Here is a 22,798-nt window from a genome sequence, read left to right as displayed (position 1 = left end):
AATCTCATTATTGCATCACATCATGGATGTCTACCTCCTCGTCGGCACAAAGAAACGAGGCCGCCGCTCGACGGTGGCAGCCCGTAGACCCTTTTCAATTAGCAGACGGCACCGTCAGCGCGATAACAAACATACTTTCCGACAACCACCCGCCTCAGTCATAGCCTACAGAAACACACAGATGTGTACCTACCCATTTCAAAGGCACGGCAGTTCCCCCATCCTCTGGGAGAAAAAAAAAATCCCACGCATGTACACACACACTCGGCAACGTTGAAGCTCCAGTCACCTATGATTCTGATAGCTGGCGAAAATAGGCAAAACAGGGGCACGTCTCACATGTGTCCGCAGAGTAATAACATTTTCCCATCCGCTCAGCATGGCGTGCAGCATCTCAACTGAACTGATCGGCTCGTGCACTCGATGCTTTAACGAGTGGAGAAAGGCTGGGGAGGAAAAAAAGGCATTGGTAATTCCGCCTTGCGTTTGAAGTCAACGTAGCTCGCTCATTACTGGCTCATTTTTCTCTCCCTCCGTCTCTCCCTCTGTCTGTCTGTCTGTCTGTCTGTCTCTATCTCTTCTCTCTTTTTCTCTCTCCCGTCTTCTGCCTTTTCTCTCTTTCTACGTCATTCCAGTCTCCTCCACCCTGATTCTGACCTTTTTCTTTCTCTCTCTCCTCTCTTTCCATATCTTTCTCCTGTCTTCTAGAATTCTCTCTCTTTGCTTTTCTCAGTACTGTAAAACATGATATATTCGCGGCATGAATTTTTCGCGAATTGGAGGCGACGGCCTTTTTTGCGGCATGAAATTTTCGCGAACTGCCACTGGCATTCAATGCATACAGTGTAGACAAGAACTTTTGCGTGCATTTTAATTTCGCGAATCTTGGCGCTCGAAATTCGCGAAATTAAAATGCACGCAAACATTCCTCGTTTTACAGTATCTGCAACTTTCATTGTCTTTTTTTTCTTTCTCTTTCCCAGTCTTCTCTCTGTATTTCTCAGTCTCCCTCACCATCTCTTTTCTCTTTTGATCTTTCTCCCCTTTTTTCTCTATCTACGTCTTTCTCAGTGTCAATTTATTCTTTTTCTCTCTCCATCTTTTCTCTCTCTTCTGTTTTCTGCTCTCTCTTTTAATGTCTTTCTCAATCTCCTCCACTCTGATTTTCTCTTTTTCTTCCTCTCTCTCTCCTTCTCCATCTTTTGTCTATTGTCTTTATCTCTCTCTCTCTTTTATCTTCTTTCTTTCCACTTATATCTTCTTTTGTCTCTTCCATTCTAACTCTGTCTGTCTTCTCTTTGTCCCTCTCTTTCTCTTTAGCCATTTCTTTCTACCTTCCCTCCATCTTTCCATCTCATTTCATTTTTCTCTCTTTCTTTCTGCTTGACTTCTCTCTCTGATCCTGTCTTCATTATCTCTGTATGTATGCAGATTATTTTGATCTTCCTTGCATCTCAGAATCTTTGATATCCTCCTCTGATCTTTTTATCCCTTGTTTTATCATCGTTGTCATCAAATGCCAAAGAGAGAACCAAAAACATGAAATCAAATCAACTGCAAGAAACAAGCCAATAAAAATGCACAGTGCTGAAAATGCTTCAATGTATATGTATGTATGACATTTTTCTATTCCCTAAGCAGGTCTTCTATCCAAGGATTTATAACCAACTGCAGAGGAGAAATAATAGTCAGGAGTGATTCAAACTAATCCAATCAAGTCTCTGTCATATTTTTGACAAGGAAAAAAGTCCAGATTTCTAATATTATTGCATTCAAATTGGAAGGCATTCCGGTATCTATATTTATCATAAAGGTATTCAGCGTACCCACTATTAAATCATCTGCAAGCAGAGAAAAATATGATTGATTTCAAAGTTTGAGCTTTTTTTAGAACTGGCATAAAATTGCTTGAGAAGAAGAAAATCAATTTCTACGCTATTATTTCGCTATAAAACATGACTTACAGCCATAATGTAGTATTGAAACAACTGCTGAATTGCAGTCCATTCAATTTACTATTCATGACACGTTTCTAATTATTTTCTTCTCATCAGAAAGCTGTCATTGTATTTAGAGTCTCTACAGAGTTCTACATGAACATAGTACGTAATTCATTTTTGGCTTGAAATATCAAATTTGCAGAAACATCATGGACAGAATTCAAAAAGAGTAGTTTCAATTATATCTATGATTAAATATAGTCCACTGACTGAAACACAATCTGTGGTGAACCTTTATGCACGTGAACTTTGCATTTATAGGCTAGATTTAGATTACCTTTGTAAATTCAGGCCTATGAGTATTGCCAAAGACACTACAAATGTTACCAAATCTCTAATGCACGATGCAAAAATTGAACGAAATGAATGAATGAGGTGATCTTACGTGCCCACAAGTAAAACATGGAGATCAAGCAGGGTCACAATTTTTTTGGTTGACTTGTGCATTTCTGGTAAATGTGGAGTTACTGTGCAGCAGTAATAGCATTTAATTTTTCCCTTTTTTGTGATGTCTTTTATGGTTACTTCAAAATAAAAGCTTATAACCTATCACTTCTTTTCCCAACATATACAAATAACAATTGCTGTGAAAATCTACAAGACTATGTAAATTCAGAGATAGAGACAGTGCTCAGTACTAAGGCACGGTCAGACTGGCAAAATAAGATTGAGAAATTTCAGATCACAATCTTTAAGATCTTGAAGTTTTACCAGAGTGACCGCAAACTTCCTGCTCCTCTCATTCTCGATCTTATCTCAGTCATCTCAATGAACCTGTTCCTTAAGGGAACCTGGTATACCAGGTTCCTATGGCACCAACTTATATATATGGGAACCTGAATCTGATTGAAAGATTAAAATTTCTTTTATCAGTATCTGTACTTTTTCTGTATTAAAAATGAGTGTTTTTGTCCCATTTACCTCTTTCCAATGTAGTAGTGTGCTTATTTTGCTACAAAACTGGTATGAAGACATATATGGCCATCACTAGAGATTTTTTTACTTTTGCTGACCCCATTTGGGTGTTCTTAGAGTGTATAACAAAAGAATTTGTCAAAATTAACAAAAGAATGACATCAGTGCACACATTCTATTCATGCCTCATGGCCGATTGATATTTTGCATTTTTCAATGGAACATGCAGTTGACCATGATAAGGGGATATGCTTGACTGCTTTCGCGCAGGGGGATCCGTTTTTTGTCGACATGCAAAAGGATCTCGTTTGGAGGCACTGAAGGCTCTCAGAGAATTGGGAGAGGAACAGGCTAGACAGAGGCAGCTGCATTTTTCTGTTGAACTTTCATTTCCATAATTGTGTTGTCTACATCCTGTCAGCACAGGGAAAACTTAGGAGGTACCAATTAAACATAAATTTTACTGTTGTTTCACAAGAGATAGCGAGAAAAGAGAAAAAGACATGGGGGTTGCCAAAAAAAAGCAGTTCAATGAAAGCAGACACTCATGAATGGCCTACTTGCAAAGTACCATTTCTCTTGATTGGTCTTTGGTTTTGGACCAATAATCATCTCTCCTGGAAGAAACCAAACTTAGTATGATCTGTCACCATTGAAAACACATCAGGTACGAGGAGACATTAAATTTTGGAAGACGGATACATGCTACATCAAAATGGGAACAGCTCCAATTTCCTCTCCACTGCAAGTTGCTCTGTTTTTTAAAGGTTAATGTCCAGCGATTCTGGGTAAAATGCCAGAACCCTTAATTTCACTCCTCTTTCTTTGAGCTTTCTCTGCTCATGCAACTGAGCATGTTGGAGTCAAACAAATGCTCGGGAGGGTTTTACGTCGGACATTTGCGGGGGATGATCGAGTACACCGTTAGTCCAGCTTGTCATTACATGTTCCCCAAGTCTCACTGTAATGGGAGGGGGGGGGGGGGGTAATTTACTTGAAACTTTCAACACTTTACACTGTTAAAAGGGGTAGCATGACTCGAACCCTCAATAATAGCTACTGCCATTAGCATTCCTCTCATTCATATAACATAGCCTTTATTCTAGTCCCCCCCCCCCTAAAAAAAAAAATGTTCAGACAACGCAACAAGTGTTTGTGAAAAGGAAGCACACAAACACACGATACCATGTTGGTTTTATCTCACAGGATTTTGGGCCTCTAGTGCTCAACTCCTAAACATCTTGACCCCCCCCCCCCCCATCCTTTCATGTATGTATAAAATGGGACCACCATGACATTTAAACAAATCATAGCAGCCTTTATACTCTACCCATCACACTCCCACACTTGTAAAAATTTGTTAATGCTATTTTTTCACCCAACAAATTCATTGTATACAGACAACAAAGGAAAGGCTACATATACTGATATGTCCACCCCACTAATAATCTTTATCATGGTTTGGCAATTTTTACAACATTATGTGAAATACCTATCACCAAGTTTTGAAGAAGATACAAAAAAAAAATATATATATATATATATATATATATTATAAATATACATATATATATATATATACTAGCATTTGCACATGCCATCTGTTAACTATCTGATTTTAGAAAATATATGTAAACGAGGCATCTACCAATTCTATGACAGTGGAACAACATACAGTATGGCATATATGTATTATCTTCATTCTGCAAATACCTTCAGACACTTCCGTGACACTATGTAAATTCAGTACTACCTGTTGTTGGATACTGAAAATGGAGGCTCATTTCCACAGTTACATTTTTTTTTTTGGGGGGGGGGTTCATTTACACCTATTTAGGAAGGTTGAGGAAAGACAAAATGCCATATGAAACAACATCCTAGCATTTAAATTGACATGTCAGACAATTCCAGTGGCAATCATTAACTTTTCATATACACAAATAGATTTGGTACTTAATATCGTATGCTACTGGACTCGGAATGTACACACAGTCAGCACAGATTAAATTATGACTGGCTTGAAAAGAAACTGGCTATTACTCTATAATGGACCAATCCAATTTTGGAGAGAGCCTTTAATTCACACTTTTTTGATGTACCCACAAAATCTGGAGCCTCGAGATAGAAATATGCAACTACTCACAATTAACATCCAAGTCATGTGATCATATCTAAAGGTATAAGCTAAAATCTATTAACTCATCAAGTCGAGTACCAGGAACGTAATTTTCTTCAAGGTACACAGCCAATTCAAGAATTAGGCATGGATTTGGTAAGTACAGTTGTGAGAATGTTTTTAAAAATTTGTGACCTAAACAAGCAATTATTTATGAACATTACAATGATGGTACGAAAGAATTTTCTAATCCACCTTATTATGAAATGCTAACAATTTATTGTATACTTGTAGTCAAAAGCTATCATACCATATCATCAAAAAAATTTTAATGGCACTTGATGGGTTAAGAGGTATTTGTCATTATCATTATCATCATCATCATCATCATCATCATCATCATCATCATCATCATCATCATCATCATCATCATCCATCACTTTCATTTCAGACTATCAACCGTCAATCCCAGCCTTCCATCATCACTCTTGCTCTTCAGCCTCAGGATCCTTTTGTGATTGTCTTCTCTGTTGGATATGACGCCATGTTCACGAGACAGACCTGGGGACAGCCATGAGATGTGGCTGCCCCCTTCTGGGAAAAAGAGCTGAAGACTCGCTAATGAGGTGTGGTCACATGGCCCTTTTCAAAACTTGGTCCCTCGCATCCCTCCGTTGTCATGGCAACAGGCTTTCCTAAGCCAGAATGGCTTCTTGAAGATGGAATGATTTTTTTGTGGGGCATTTTCACGGCTTGGATGTGCAGGTCTTCTAAAACTGCCACATAGTGTGATAGCAGAATATTATAGATAAAAAGTGACGCTGCTGATCGATCTTAAAATGGGGCATGAAGACTTTTATTGAACCGGACGGCATGAATATTTTCTTCATTACTCTATATATTATACGTTAACCCTTTTCTAGTGACAGTTATGATTATCAGATTTTTTATAACATGTAGATTATAAAGGTATTAATGCTGATAAGCTGTTACGGGATCGTTGGTTTCCCATTTGCCAAATGTGACTTTACAGTTTGTACAGTCCACTTGATATTTGCTTCATGCAATATTTGATGTGCTTATGATGTGTGCCTGTATTTCACATTTTTGAGGTTGTGAAATCAAAGATTCATCCACTCAGTCATTCATTTACTCCTTGTACATATGAAGAAATTTAAAATGTAACCATTAGTTTTAAGAATTTCCAATTTGAATATAATGGGAACAGTCCAGGATGAGCACTTAAGACCTCACAGATAAGACAGCAGGGTTCCACGCACATAGAGGATCAAGTCCCAGCCAGGCAGTGGAATGCTTTGGCAAGGCACTTTATCCCCATTGCCATGTCTTTTGGAGGTGATCAACTTACCATTAAGCCCAACGTGTTGGAGAGTTATATACCCTATGGACGTAAAAGAACCCGCTTCACTTCTCTCGTAAAGAAGAGGATAAAATCCCAATGTAGTGGTCAAACACATTCACACAAACACACACACACACACACACACACAACTGGCCGACATTCGCGAGAATCTTCAGGATTGAATTGGGAAGCATGATTACCCCGAGAAGAAGATTGAGGAGTATCACAATGCATGCATGTAAATGAGAGATTAAATGGGTGTATTCGGCATGTGCAATCACATACTTTGGTTACCCAAATGATTTTGTGAATCAGGTCTGCCCCATTATAACTTACAATAACTCAGAGACAATTGGTTAAAGGTCCAGTTTATCTTTGGGAGCAGTGATTTTAAAAAATGTTCAAGATATCATATTTGATGCATACGTGTAGGTCTGTTGTATCACAAAACATCCTACCATATTATTTTTTTCGCAAGAAAGCCCAAAATATAAGGAGATATCAGTATTTTTCTCAATAAACCATAACTGTAGACGATTTAGTCTGGATGCATTCTTATTATAAATATTGTTAACATTTTGTGTATTTAACAATACTTAACATCGATTAAACGGAATCAAATTTTTACAGTGGCTGTTTCTATCCTCGACTCACATTTTAGAACTATTTTAAAGCACTAAATGCTGGGTTTTTGTTTCATCTGCAAATGGTAAATTATGCCTTTAAAAATCTGCCTACAACACAGAGGGGAAGAACTGAACAGCTCCTATCTGGCCCCCTTCTGGTTTTTCACAGAAATAATTCTGGCTGGTGTTGGCACAGGTGCACCAAACATGGATATAAGGACAGTGTGCCCTAGAAATAGAGTTCAAGCGGAATAATGTTCCATGACATGAACATCTTACAGCAGCCAGTGATTATCTCTGCCTATGCGTGCTTTCTAACTCATGTTCCTAATTGTATCAAGTGATGCCAATAATTTGTCAGGCAAAATTACCCAGACCTACATGTTTCTGGATGGTACTTCATTTGATTTGTATTGTGAGATTTCAGCACATCTCAAGCACCTAATTATACTATGAAATATGACCTGTACAAAAAAAAAGGAACAGATAAATACTAGGCATATTCCTAAATGGTTAAAACTTCGATGTGTGTCTGTGTGTGTGTGTGTGTGTGTGTGTGTGTGTGTGTGTGTGTATTGTGAGAGAGAGACAGAAAGACAGAAAAGATGAGGCAGAGATGGAGTAACAGAAAAAGAAACATTCAGGGAGTGCTCTGCTTATCCATTCATGTTGACTTTTTGGATTCTACATTTTTCTAGCATATCCATTAATTTTTGACATTTCTTGAGCCTCAACTTCCCTGACAAAGTCACGTTTTCTTCTGCCTTTCCCCTTTGGCATCTTCTCTGACTTCTCCTGAAGGTTGCCATCAGCAGCTATCATCATATTTTTTGTCTTATGCATACTATTTTACTCCTACAATGCTCGACAGAAAACTCATCATTTTCATTCCCACCCCCCCCCCCCTGCATCAGTCAGCGACACGTCTGCAATTGAAAATCAGGATGAGGCACACTACGTCGTCGAGACGGTGCCTGGGAAAATAATTTAGCATCCACAGTCACACTCGTCACGCCGTTATGATTATCTCATGAATCCCGAGATCTCTTTGGACATGACAGCCAAGAGAAATGGAACAAAATGTGATCGTGCAAAGGCGGCAGACGAGCGAAGTAAGCTAAAGGACTTTCCAAACACAAGAGCTCGTGATATCCTGGACAGTCAGGATGATCTAGTCTAAAGACACCTGTAGACAGGCATACTCACTTGACTCTTACCTGACGGGATGCAGATCTGCCATGTATCAACTCTATGGGGAGTGTCATATATGGAGGCCAGGGGTTAAATACATAGTAGAGTCTGAGGGATCAAGTCATACAGTATAATTCACCATACACCTGCTGTCTACGATGTTGATCAAATGCACAACTAGGGTCACTGCAAACTGTCCAAGCATGGTACATAGTGTACCATGATGTTAACCCTTTGACAATAATCACCTGGTGGTCCAATGTACAATGTCCATTGGACAGTTGGATCCTCAACAGCAACAGGTTACTGCAGTAATGCAACAATACTTATCTTTTCCCTTCAATTAAGATACATCACAGCCCTATAGTGGTCAATACAATAGAGCTGCAGATTTGATATTAAACCTGTATGGGATAATGCAATACAATACAATATTGGTACTTGTATAGCACTCTTACAGTGAGTGCAAATCCATCAAATCGCTTCATAAAATGATATCAAAATTGCATTACTGGGGTAGGGAAAATACAAATGAAAGTACAAAATATACATATTAATAATTCATCAATTCATTATTGAAGAGAAAAGTCTAGTCTTCAAGAGCTTCTGAAAAACGGCAAGAGTTGATGATTACCACATACTGTGGGGGGGGGGGGGGGCTGATAATACCGTATATACATATCAAAAATATTTGCACATTACACACATGCAATCACATGATCACTGAAGTAGAATAGTTTTGTCTGAGTTTGATCTCAGGAAAATGATTTGGAGCAATTTGATTTGATTGCTTATTTGAGTGGTGTAGCTGGTTCATTAACTCACTGTCTCTGCCATTATGTATAATTCCTACAGAACTACTGCATGACATGTCTAGTTCCCAAAATGAATGGGTTAAAATTTGTCACGCATCCTTTTCATATTTTAGCCAAAGCGCCAAATAGATGCCTCAGTCCATCACACTTTGTTTTTGTGATTTTTTTTTTCTTTACTGCAGCCAAAGACCTTGTGGCATCATGATTATAACACTGGGTATCCTAAACAAACAGCACGAACAAACTTCTCTCTCAACTAAATGAGATTTGTACGCTTGCCCGGGAGTTAACTCTAACATGTTTTTTTTTTTCCACAAAAAAAAAAGACGGCAAAGATGACACCAAGAATAAGAAAATTGTGGCAGAGATGAGATGATTTGGAAGATCACATTTCTTTAGCTGGAGACAAGGCAGACAATGGTTACCATGGCGATTTCTGGTCTTCGTGCAACTGAGAATGCACGAAATCCCGAGAAAATGACAATGCCCCGCGGGAAGACACGGCAGAGTCAATATGCTGCGACCGGTAAGTTCTAATCTCACCCAGGAGCACTCGCAAGGATTGTCACGCTTTGGCCAGTGGCACAAGTTTGACCTCTTTTATCACAATAAACAACTTTCATTTTCAGTTAAATATCCCTTCCCAGCATCAGAAGAAAGCAAGGTCCCTGGGAAATGCTCTACTTTCTTTACCTTTTATTGTTTTCATTTAATAATTTCAAATTCCAGTAAGTATATAAAAGAAGGATGCATAATTCCATGAGCAGCAATTCTTATAAAAGGCAACATTACATTACAGATTTCTATAATTGAAAGGATGAAGACCACCAGATCATACAAACACTCTGAAAGCACACAACAAAAACAATGAAGCTGAGGTAGAGAGGCATTAAAGGCGCAAATTAACAAGATGGTAAAGTTTCAGTTGAGATGGGGCTTCAGGTTTCCGATTTTTTTTTTTTATGATTTTTTTTTTTAGATAATAAGAAACCCCTTTGGAAATATGAATGAACATAATCTTATAATTCTAAAAGAAATTCATTGTTAATTTGAGAAAAATTGGTTTTGAAATGGCTGAGATATCCAAGACAATGTGGTACTAATAATCATAATAATTTTATCAGGATTGCTTTGTTTTACTTTGGTTTTGGATAACTCAGCCATTTCAAAACCAATTTTCATCAAGTAAACTTTGAATTTCTCTTACATGCTCTCTAACATGTCATTTTTCAAAATGATTTCTATGTTTCTCACAAAAAGGTTAAAAGCCAAATTCTCACATCAACCAATACTATACCATCTCTTTAACATATTAGGAAGTCAGCTTTCTGGAGACATAACATACAACACTTGTATTTTTAATCCTACAGAAGAGAGAAACATGGCACTAATCAAATCCTTCTCAACATACAAAAAAAAAAAAAGGCAAGGAGCCAATACAACAAATTCATATATTCATCTCATCCACTGTCTCTGTTTCTGTTTCTACCTTCTCTCACTCTTCAAATATATTTCCCTTTGCCATATTAATTTCTTTCTTCTCTAGACCTATTTTATCTCTCCCTCTTTTTCTCTGATCTCTCTCTTTATTTCTCCGGCATGAAATCTCTTGTGTTCTTTCTTCATATCTCTGCCTCCCTTCTTTATTTCTTAAATCTGTTTGTCTATTCTGCCCCTATCCCTCTTTTCTCCCTCTTGCCTCCCTCCTCTCCTCTCTCTCTCTATCTGTCTATCTTTCTATCCATCTATCTACCTCTGTATCTCTTACTCTTTTGAATTAAGCAATATCCAGGGGGAAGAAGGAGAAACATATTCCCTTTTGCCTCTGGCATCCAATGATTCCAATTCTGCATAGGTCACTGCACGAGAGGGCGCACAATGAACAAGCACACATTCAGGTTGCCCCTGGCAACCACAATTTATTCTATTAGACCAGCCAACAGGTGGGTGAGGCATTTTACAATGGAACCTAATCGATCCTCGTCAAACTTTTAATAACATGTCAGACTCAAGATGAATGCCTCCATGGCATAGAAAACGAATGCAAAACACAGCCTCCACAGAAGTCAAGCAATTAGCACCTGAGCTGACAGTTTTCAACAAATTTAAAACATTTTTGCTGCAAAAATTGTTTTCAGTGGTTGTTTTATGCATCTTTCGTGAATTTTCACGGAGTTCTCTCCCTTTCCATTTCCTAAAACAAAATGGAAAAATGACTTTCCTCAGCAAAGATGAGAAAACATAGAATGCACTTCAATTTAGAATTCATTTTTCTTCTTCCACAGAAAATTAAGCTGTTGAAGACTAGTCATGAGAAAATTCGGGCGGGCGTTTGTGGAAAACATGTGTTGTAACAAAATCAACTTGTCTTCAACTGGTTAACATAACATACAAAAATTACAACTGATCTCGAGTACACAATAGTTGACTGTACGATAAATATTAGAGGCAACAAAGCACAAACTTAAACAACTAAAAAAAGGAAATCATTACAAAAAAACTCAACTCTTCCAGATCAAAAGATCCACAAGGAGTTTTGTAATGTATGGCAAGTATTTATCATAAATTAAAGTCACACACTGATTTATAGCAGTTCTGTTTTTTGTTACACAGCTGATTTTAGGTCATGAAAACACTATTATCCTCATTAATAGCCTTTCAAGCAGAAAAAATGCAATGCTAGCAGAATAATTTAAATACTTAACATCACAGTATAATGGGCTGAAAACAAGGGGTGGTCAAACTGATAATTGTAACATAATATGTCTGACATTATCTTAACAAAATATTTTAATGACACCGATTGTGATTTTCTGTACTAGCATTCACTTCATAATTTGCTGTAATGACATGAATTTTATCACTGTGGATTAATATGGACATAAAATCAGTACACCTGTCACTATGCAATATAGCCTGTGGAAAATGATTCATATGCCACCTGCCAAAATAAAAGGAACATATTCTGAACGTACAATCTGGCTCAAGAACTGCATTAACTGTGAATCTGATCCAGTCCTTTGGACTCAAATAATACAAGGTTACACTATTACAGCAGTCAACATTGCTCAAAATTCTTACTTCAGGTCTGATTTTACACTTAATCACACACACACACACACAAATCGATGTCAACCTAAAACTTTTAAGGCATATGTTTTCCATTTGACTTAATATTTACTCTTCTGTACATTTTGAAAACCTTTCTCTATTCTATAAAATCTTGCCTTATTCACACTTCAACACTCAGTCCCAGGAAAGGTAATGATAGAGTTGTTTATATGTTGTTGTTTCATTTTGTTGTCATTGGTAATTTTCCTGCTGATGGTTGTGCCATTAGTGCAAAGGTTCTGGGGGAGAAATCCTGATATTACATGAGAAAGATGGAACTGACAAATTAATGCAACCAGAACTGGTGGCTTCTGGCTGTTTTATACATCAACTGTTAATCTGACTTTTATGCATTCCTGGGAAGAGGGGGCTTTTTTCATGATTAGAAGCATTCTAAATGTAGATTGGAGCCACAGAAATCCCTCTTGATCATCCCGCCTCTGATATATATGCTTATGACAAAAATCCAGTGACAACCATGGGATCGCATCTTATATGAGGCAATTTATGGCAGTACTGTCCAAATACTGGAAATATCGCTGATATTTGAGTAACACCCCGCCCCCACAGAATCCCCTCCTGCGAGAGATAAAGGCAACTGGATGACTGACACACTTAGCTGTATTGATGTACAAACAGTGTACCAACAATATGATATGATTTCAAGATAAAGTGACAATTTGTAGATGATCACAAGTATAATCATATCTTTTGGTCTCAAGAACAATCAGATTTTAAGTATGAAATTATTGCAAAATCAAATTTCTTTTGAATTGCTTGAATTATTGGAAGATGCTTCTCTGCTCCTGACATTCATCATTTGTTTTTAATTTAATTTTAAGTCTATTAAATTCATATGCCATTATTGATTGATAAAAAAACTGGAAACATATTCTACTCTCTTCAGTAGCAGAAAATAATGTTAATAATACATTGAGAAACAAATATGGAATACTATAATGAAACATTGTAATGAATAATCAAAATGAAGTAAATGATATTAAATACAGATGTATAAAAAAAAATGGAGGGACCCACTGAAAAGACAATGCTTCTAGCATGTTACTACATCAAACAATTAATCAAACCAAAGAGAAAAGAATGGCAGTAACCAGACAGAGCTCTGGGCAACTGAACTTTGGCCAAGCAGCTAAGCACAGATGAGATAAGTTGATACTTAAAGCAGTATATTAATTCAGAATGCCAGAGTGATATGTTTTAAAGACACAAAAGCATTTATATCAGACTTCATGATATTCTAATACTTGAAATTTAGACCGGAGGTAATTAAGGTATGAAAGTTTGGGTTTAGCTAAAACGTCAAGGTTCTCCCTTTTTCTGGCAAATCACCAAACTTTGCATGGTAAAAACATTGATATTCCTTTTGAAAGACTAACAGACAGAACATGATTTTTTTTTCTACAGCACTGATTATATTTGTTTAGGATTCTAATTAACCAAAACTTGTTAGTATATGAAGACAACACAGATGAAACTACATTGCATTTTAAGTCTAACATTTGTTCTTCTTCTCTTTTTTTTTTTTACAGTTTAAGCCTTATTAATTTCATTCCAGTGAAGATTACCTATCATGAAATATACTGAACATTCTTTCTTTCTTTCTTTTTTCTCCACTGAGGGTTATACATGTACAGGCACAAACTGATCATATGATTAGTCAACTGCATTAGGGCAATATCTCAAGATAATTCCCTGCGCAAACGTGGGAGAAGATCAAAGATTGGGTTTTGATTACAAATACATGTAACCAACTACTGTCTTGCATTCAGAATCCTCTGACATGCAACCAAGTATTCACCCATCCTTTACCCATGACAAATTTCAAAGGATAGGGGAGGGGAGTGTATTTTAAGCCACGACGCTATATGGCACATTAGGAATATTAAAGCTGATGAGTGCGTGTAGATCAAAGCAGTATCACCCTTTGATGTCTTTATGCTAAATGTTTTTCCCCTGGTCATAGCTCACATTCAGTTAATACATATTACTAGATATTCTGGCTTGTTTAATACCCCAATGCCATGGCTTTTCAGTGTAACAGTGCTGGAGGAATTTTGTCTGTCCGTCCACCTCTTTGTCCACGCACACAATCAGCTCTTGCTATCATTGTGACCTATATGCCTACACAAGCTGGATCAATGGTCACTCTATATCTTAGGTGACAAGAGATTAGTACTAGCACTGGTCAAAATACCCAGGTCATATTCTTTTGTCTATAAAAATGTCTCAATAACTTTGATCTCTTTGATAGCGATTTAGAATCCAGTCAAACTTAACCCACTTAAGACAAGTTCCAAGAATACTCAGGCAGGTGTCTATTGGAATTGCGTCTTATTGCAAAATCAGTCTGTCCTCATCAGGTTAATGAATGGAAACATTCTGAATTTCACAATGTGCTTTTGGCTGCAGTGATTGGGATAGATCCAATTAAGGCCACTGGTCAAAGTCAAATTCTGAAATACTGAACTTGATATTACTAGGGAAATATTTTATGAAATATGAAAATCCTTGGTATAACTTAACCTTTGGCAGAATGTGAATATGCAGGGGTCAGGGGTTAAGTTCAACATCTCAGATGATTGAAGTCTTTTTATTTCTGATGTTATGCCAAAAACACACGACAAAGAGTTATCAAAGCCCTTTTTCTATAATTAAGAAAATATGACTGCTTCAAAGGTGTATTTTTTGATCTACTTATGTGATATCACTCAATACAGATTAGGAGAATCAAAACTGGAAAAAATGATCTTTTACACCACTTTCATTATTTTTACATATTTTCCATGTGGTCATTCCACTATAGATATACAACATTTTGCGATTTGAGAAAATTTTATCACCACAGAAAATATGCCACAGGGTGTGCTTCTGCTAGTGTTTGTCATAAATGTGATTCCTAAAAACATGCATTCATATAATATGTTCATGGCAATTTTTCCTCTCCACTGCCTACAGCTCAAATTATTGCAGGTGGATTGTGGGTCTCCTTGATGGCAACACTCTGCAAGATTTTCTTGCTGCTTTTCCTATCATCTGTTTTCTCCCATTTTCTTTTTCTCCCTATCTATCTGTCTATCCATCTATCTATCAATCTATCTATTTGTTCGTTTTCTTTCCCTATTTCTCTTTCCTCCAGCTGAGAATGCAACTCACTGTGAAGAATATGCTTCCTTATCAGGTAAGGCGGTGATGCATTATGGCAGGTAATCAATAACATGCCACAAAAAGTGCTGCTACAATATGTTTGCCAGGGATGAGCTCATAAACTCTTCGGGAAAACACAAACAAGCGGAAGAGCAGAATCATTAAGGGAGAAAATGCTGTAAAAAGCTGTAGGCATTGCAGCGTTCATTGGAACAATGCTACCAACTAGCATATGTCCCCAATATACAATGCTGCATTCAATCATTTACACTGTAACATACAGTACCTCATTTTGTTTGTTTCTTTTTAATTCTGCAAATAAAGTCACAAGCATTATTCAGGACTCAAATGAATTGGAACACTGCTTTAATGAGACAAATTTAAGGCAATGCCAGTTTAAATAAGGCATGCTTCTTTTTTTTTTACTGCATTAAATGGGACACATTTTTTATCAGATCTTTGTACAAAGGATACAATGCCATTTATTTTTCTCTCCTCCTTCCTCAACCATATCCCTCAAATACTGAAACTCTTAGGGGCATTCCACTTGCAACCAGCCTTGGTCTCCATGACAATGAGTGATTACTACTGACAATAGTTGCATGCCAGTGGCATGCTTGTCCCTGTTCAATACAATTTTCTCCAACACATAAATCATTTTGAATTTTTGTTTTGCTTTCAGTTTTTGATACAAAATGTATTTTTGAATTTTGCCTCTACCAGATACAATATTTGATACCTAATGTCTTGTATAGCTGTGGAGATGTTTGTAAGATCAAATGGTTTCCTTACCTTTTTCATGTTTTCACCCAACACTTTAATGAAAATACACATAAAAGAAAACAAAAGACAAACATCAAAGAGATACATCAAAATAATACATCTACACCCAAAGCACAATGCACCAAACATTTTTATGCAACAAAATGCACAAAGTGGTAAAGCACACTTGCAACATATGCCCATGTGATGACTTTGGACTTAATCTTAAGAGGCATTTCTATTACAAGTTCTAAAGGCCAAAAATCATTCAATGAAATAATATAGCATCAAGGCAATTTCCTTTTCTGAATTCTGTGCTCGAGTGTAATGTTGCAAGAAGGGGGCAATGATCCGATTAGATGGTTGCCTCTATATCTGCTATAAAAAGAACCCAAAAAAAAGTGATGTTCACGTTTTCACTCGTTATTTTTCTTCCCAATGCTTCTTCCCATTACGCACCAGTAACACCGTGTGTTGTTCTGGAGACTTGATTTAGTCAAACAAACTCATCATCTCAATAAATTAGATTATCTTCATTCTTGGTATAAAAACTGGAATTGCTTGTTTGTTTGGTTTCTTATTTTGTATATATCTCCTAATCATATAATTGCTTCATAGGCAGTCCCTTTCCTCTATCACACTGTACAGGGTTTGATTTGTAAATTTGTATTACTGCTCCACAATTCATTTTTGATGAACAAGATTGACTGAGTAAATGAACGAATGAGATTTAAAATTTCTCGGTATCATGCTGTATTGCGGGTGTCAATACAAGTTCTCAACACTCTGCACTGCCTGGTGTAAGTAGCTACAGTAGTTGACCTTGTCAATTGACTAGTTCAGTCCAATGATGTCAGCATTGATACTCTGCCAAAAAAAAACACAATAATTACAAGCACTGAAGCTATTATCCTGCATTATGATGTTAAAAAAAAAATTAACCGAACTGCACAATGCATATTGTGGTTCAAATTTTAAAACAGAGAAAAAGAAATGAGTTATGGACATATTTGTGCAAGGAAAACACATTCATTAATAAACACATGACACAAGGTAGTCAAGCATGCACATTGGTTCCACATAAAAGAGATGATAGATGATCATGATGATAGTGCAATCCACAGACCTTACTTCAAGTCAGGTAATGTGAAACCACTTCAACTTATTGTCTTTATTACTAGCCTGATACAAGTTTCATTTCTTTGGCAGTGTTACATTGCCTCACGGCATCATTCCCCCCCCCCCCCCATTTATATGCGCCAGTTTCAGAGTATATTGTGACTATTTCCTGCCTTTATATTAGTTTAGCAGGTTGTCAGTCTTAAATTGGAATATACACCACAAAGAAGATTCACATACACTGTCTTTTTACTGAAACAGGGGGATGTGATAAAGGGTAGTTAGATGTGCAACCTTAAAATTCAGTCAGTGTGAGAATAGTACACCCAGACTGTAGTGACTGATACACAACCTTGCAAGTTTTCCAAAGCAATGCATTTCAATACTGTGGATAGATAGCCCTATAAACCTTCCCCCGCCCCCAATTCTCACGATTCATTGTGCAGGACTAATCAACTGTGCAACACAGAGACACCAGCGAACTTCAAGCAAATGACCCACGCTCCCCAAAGATTTCGACTCCATTTACAGAATCCATCAATCATTTAGCAAATCAGTTATCTGGTAGAGAAGAAGGGGATGCGATGAGCAAGAAAGAGAGATGGAAAGACGACAGAGACAAAAAAAAAAAATGGAGAGGAGTATTTGGGTCATTAATATTGCATGTCTCCAAGGCTTTGATCATCCAGTGCAGAGGCCATTTTCTGGGATGAAAAATTCACTTTAACCCTTTAAGACCCATTGTCTGAAATCGATGATGTCATTGTATAAACTGACATCTAACCAGTGGCACTGACAGAGTTAAATCAACTTGTTCCTCTGCTATAATTCACTTGGAAATTTAACTCTCTCTCTCTAATCGAAGACTTACACTATTCACTGTAGAACTTGAACAATTGATCCTTGTCTTTCAGAAAGATGATGAGACACCCGAAAGCAAATAATTGATGTAAATTAATCACATCTGTAAACTAGAAAAGCACTCAGAGAGCATAGACCTCCACCAAGCAGCTCATTTACACCCATCATATGCTGAAAATGGTCTAATATTCCAATATAGAAGCCTTGTCTGTTTCATCAGCTTCCAGCTGTGCAGTGCCTCGCCAGCGAGCAGAGCATGTGCTTCAGAGCGCATTGCAAACCTTAAATACGCGGAGCTTGACCTCCCAAGTTTAGTTACCCTATCTGCAAAACATTAAAAATCCTTCAAAAAGCCATGAAAATTCCTGAATCACTACCAAAATCTTATCATCTGTTCCTAGTGTCATTATCAACTTTTCCTGCACGTTTCATCAAAATCACCAAAATGACAAACAAACAAACAGACCAACGCCAATGAAAACAGCCTCCTTCCTTTACTGAGGTAATAACATGCAAGGTAACATGCTGTGTCAGAATCACAATAAAAAACAGGATGTGAACAGCAATGACAGACTTAAAATACTTGTTACCTGGACCTTACCCCTCTTAAATCTGAGATTGAAATCTATCCATATTTCATATCTCATATCTCACTCCATATTTAAGTTGATAAAACAGAAGGGCACACACTGCATCTAGGAAAGAAGGGTATCAGTGTCATAAACAACAGAGAAAAAAAAAGTTACCAGATTCTAAAGTATATGATTTCATCAAATAGTGATGTTGGTAATTATTGGTTTTAATCACATTAACGACTAACATATAATTATATAATCATATATCATGCTGACTGATTCACACACACACACACACACAAATAATATCATATTTGTCTGTAAGGAAACCAGAGATTAGGAAAGCTACGAGATGATATAGATATATATATATATATATATCTGACCCGCTACAACAAAATGATCCTAAAGTCGGGTAAGGTCGATTATTTGAAAATTTCATGATATAATCCCCTAATCTTTCTGCTTTAAATTGATATATAACACATTTTATGAAAATATTCGGCTGCGGAGATATCGACATTTAAAAGAGAGCATGTCGAGACGTCTGGAAAATCACTGTTTCGAGAAAAGCGCCCTAAAAGTCTTCCTTTCGACGCAATCGCGATCAAGGGACACGCAAGTCAGTTTTCACCTGTGGACAATAGAAGGTAAGCCCTAGCAACCCCCGAAGAGTTCATTCAAGCACATCAGCGTCGGCGGTCTCCTCACCAACCAATCAGTGACCAGGATGTGAGAAGCGGCTGATCATAGCGCACCCCGCCCGCACGCACCAGTCGACTGGGCAGTGTGCGAGCTTCACGCTTTGGTTAGCAGCAAGCAGCAAACTGACCAATGAGATCACTCTGGTCGTTGTTAGGGGCGGAACCTATCTGTGGCGCTCAATCCAAAGTTTCGAACCAGTTTCTGCTTCGTTGAAACGCCAAAAAACATGGTTCAGAAAAACGCATTTTTTTTAATCTTTCCTTTGATCATTTTGCTTCAAAATTTCCACAGATGATACAAGACATGTTAGACTCCGATAATATATAAAAATCAGGAAATCGTAAGTTTTGACCAATTTTAATGCTCTGACTTCAAACTCGATTTTCACGGCTTCGACCGTGCGCGACTTTAGGACCTTTTTGTTGTAGCGGGTCACATATATATATATATATATATATATATATATGTGTGTGTGTGTGTGTGTGTGTATACAGTGATGTCATTGCCTTACAGTTCTTAAACTGGTTCCAACACACAAAGTAAGTACAAAGTACATTTTTGGTCTACAAAAGTACAAAAGCAATTATTACTAGGCTACGACAACATCACCATAATCTGATGCAAAAGTTCTAGAGCACTGCTCTCCTATTGATGGCATGTCAAAAAATGAAATTGAGTGGAGATTTATTTACAAGTCAATGGCAGCTTTATGAGGTCATTCCCCCCCAAAATGTTTGTGTTTGTGTGTGTGTGTGTGTGTGTTTGTATGTGTTTGAGTACAAAACTTGCAATCTTTCATATTCAATGAAATATCCACCTGTCAACTATTTTTTATATTTGATTTTACTTCAGAACTATGTAATGGTAGCCTGAAATTGGTAAAAAGGTTAAGTGCCATGAAGAATTGTAAGTTAATTCAATGTGCATTAAAAAAAAAACAACAACAACAATTCTCAGCTTTTTTGCTTTCCATGTCACATGATCTTTGCGTTCACTGACCTCATTCCTGGAAATATTTTTAGATGGCTCACTCTGGCTTGAACACGCTATGAGTCATCGAATGAATAAATTGCATGCTGAAGACACGACCTACGTGGCTTACGTGCGTTACAAGTTCGATGTGATATCCTGCCGGAAACAGAGCACCGTCCGTCCTTAGGCTCTGCACCTGTAGGAGAAATGTGGGCAGCAAAGAAATGGAAGAGATTTTCTACTTCTGTACAATCTTACAATGTCACCGTCCTTTTTTAAGTCTTTGGATTGAAATGAATATCTTTATCTGGTAGAATATTCTATACATGCATCAATTGCCATGGTATCAAAATATGTAAAACAAGAACCTAAAACAGTAAATTTATTACAAACACTCTAAGTGCAAAAAGGTTTTGCACAAACTTTGACAAATGTTTTTGCTGCCAACCTGATCCACTTTCCCAAGCATCCCCCACCCCCATCATGCCCATCAAATGCAATCATGTACTATGTATGCTTCATTAGACAGTTCTTCCCTTAGTATAATATGCACATGAAAGTAAATAATATTTCATTCCATTTTTGTCATTGATGAATACTGAAATCAAACAAAACAGCAAATTATGTCAGAAATCATAACGCGGTCACAAAAAAGTTATGTCAATATCTACTCTGGATATATCTCCATGTTGATATCTACTACTGACGACAAGTTCACATCAATTAATCTAATTCTTTGACTACAATAATATATCTTCTGAAGATTTGAACCAGTGCAGTTCCACAAAATATCAAGCTTACACACATGCAATTCACACAGTTCGGCATATTTTGTACTACTTGATCAGGTTTGATTCGATGCAACACAGGTATTGTACACGCTTGACTGAAGCGAGTAGTTACCTGAAGAAAGTAGCAGAAGGGTACAGAAAAACAAGACTAATCTCTTCTCGCAAGGTCTCACACTTCAAGTTCAAGTAAGATTTAAGAAAAGCATGTTGTGTTCTGGATGTTTGTCTAGAGATGGTCGAGATTTCAAGATTTTAGTGTTCACATGGTCTAAACTACCTATCTTCAAAGAAGTTTCTAATTCTAGTTGACTTGTGTTATTTCTATTCATACTTAATTGTAGTAAATATCCTGTAGGCCTATGATCACTGATATGATCCTAATAAAATAATTGGCTTTAATAGAGCAATCACGTGACACCCAATCTTTTATTTTTGCCTAAGCTAACATGCCCAGCGGGCATATATTTTACTAATGTCCAACTGTAATCATGTGGCTATACACAACACAAGTAGCGGTCAATGGTGCTGATCACTTGCCAACTTAGCGTGTTAGGTTCAACTCATGACCAGTAGGCCTACGTGTGACTGCTCAGAAAAGTATTGCTCAATTACATCATAACATATCACATTATTAATAATAATAGATACTCTATGTCACGTTGGCTTGGCAATGCCAATAATGGTAGGCCTATGTGAATGGGTGACATTTCATTGTTTCATTGCCTTGGATTTACTCATGAATATGGCTAATGGAAATATTTTTTCTATCAAACAGCAATGATCTCGATCTATGGAGTTTTCTACTTCGTTTTGATTATAATGCAAATAACACACATTTTCTGTTCGAGTATTACCCACACTCGGGTAGTTCAAACATCCTCTCTGGACTCTGCGGTCGCCTCGCCTCGGCGGGCGCGGGCGTGTAAGACTCCCGTCCCGACATGGCATAGGTACGTAACCTTGTAGGAGTATAAAAGGTATAGTCAAAGCCTCATAGATGATTATGGCCTACACTAACACATACACAACCCAGTCGCTGTGTACATGGTACGTCGCGACAACAGTGTCTGGTCGGGCTAGGCCTACACTACAATTTAGTACAAATTGGTACAGAATAGATTCTACAAATTAACGTTGTCTAATAGTGGTCTACTATTTAAATCTAATCACTCATTGTTCATTACCACGAAAGAGGGCAAAATCTTGGCGTTCGCAAGAAGGCTGACCACACCCGCACCAAGTTTCTAGTCTTTCGCCGCTACGTAAACCGGAAAAGTGGATATTATTTGTGCAGTGTCACACAGTCATTGACAGGCACAGCTGACGCTAACAGCCACCGGTCCGTTTCACCCAGCTTACACCTGTTCGGCCGGCGCAGATCACCGCCTGGTAGATAGATGTATCGCAAAGGTTAACTATACACAGCCCAGTCGCTGTACATGGTACGTCGCGACGTACCGACGGTCAGGAATTGCGCCAGAAAGTGTCATTTATTTGTTCCACAGACTTATCGCAAGTGGTCTCCATGGACCCAGTGTGGCGAACTATTCTTCTGTAATAGAAACATGCATTTAACGTGAGTAAAGTATTCTGTTTAAAGGAGAAAAGTATACATTTTCCTAAGTTTTGTAGTGCTAGTTGTGTTGAGGTTCCTCACTTTGAGGCTGCATGCCGCGCTCGTCAGCAGACGCTGTTTTCGCATAGCGTAACA

The sequence above is a fragment of the Diadema setosum genome, chromosome 15 (assembly GCF_964275005.1).
Source record: "Diadema setosum chromosome 15, eeDiaSeto1, whole genome shotgun sequence".
In the NCBI taxonomy this organism is placed as follows: Eukaryota; Metazoa; Echinodermata; class Echinoidea; order Diadematoida; family Diadematidae; genus Diadema; species Diadema setosum.
Note: the sequence above shows the minus strand (reverse complement) of the source record.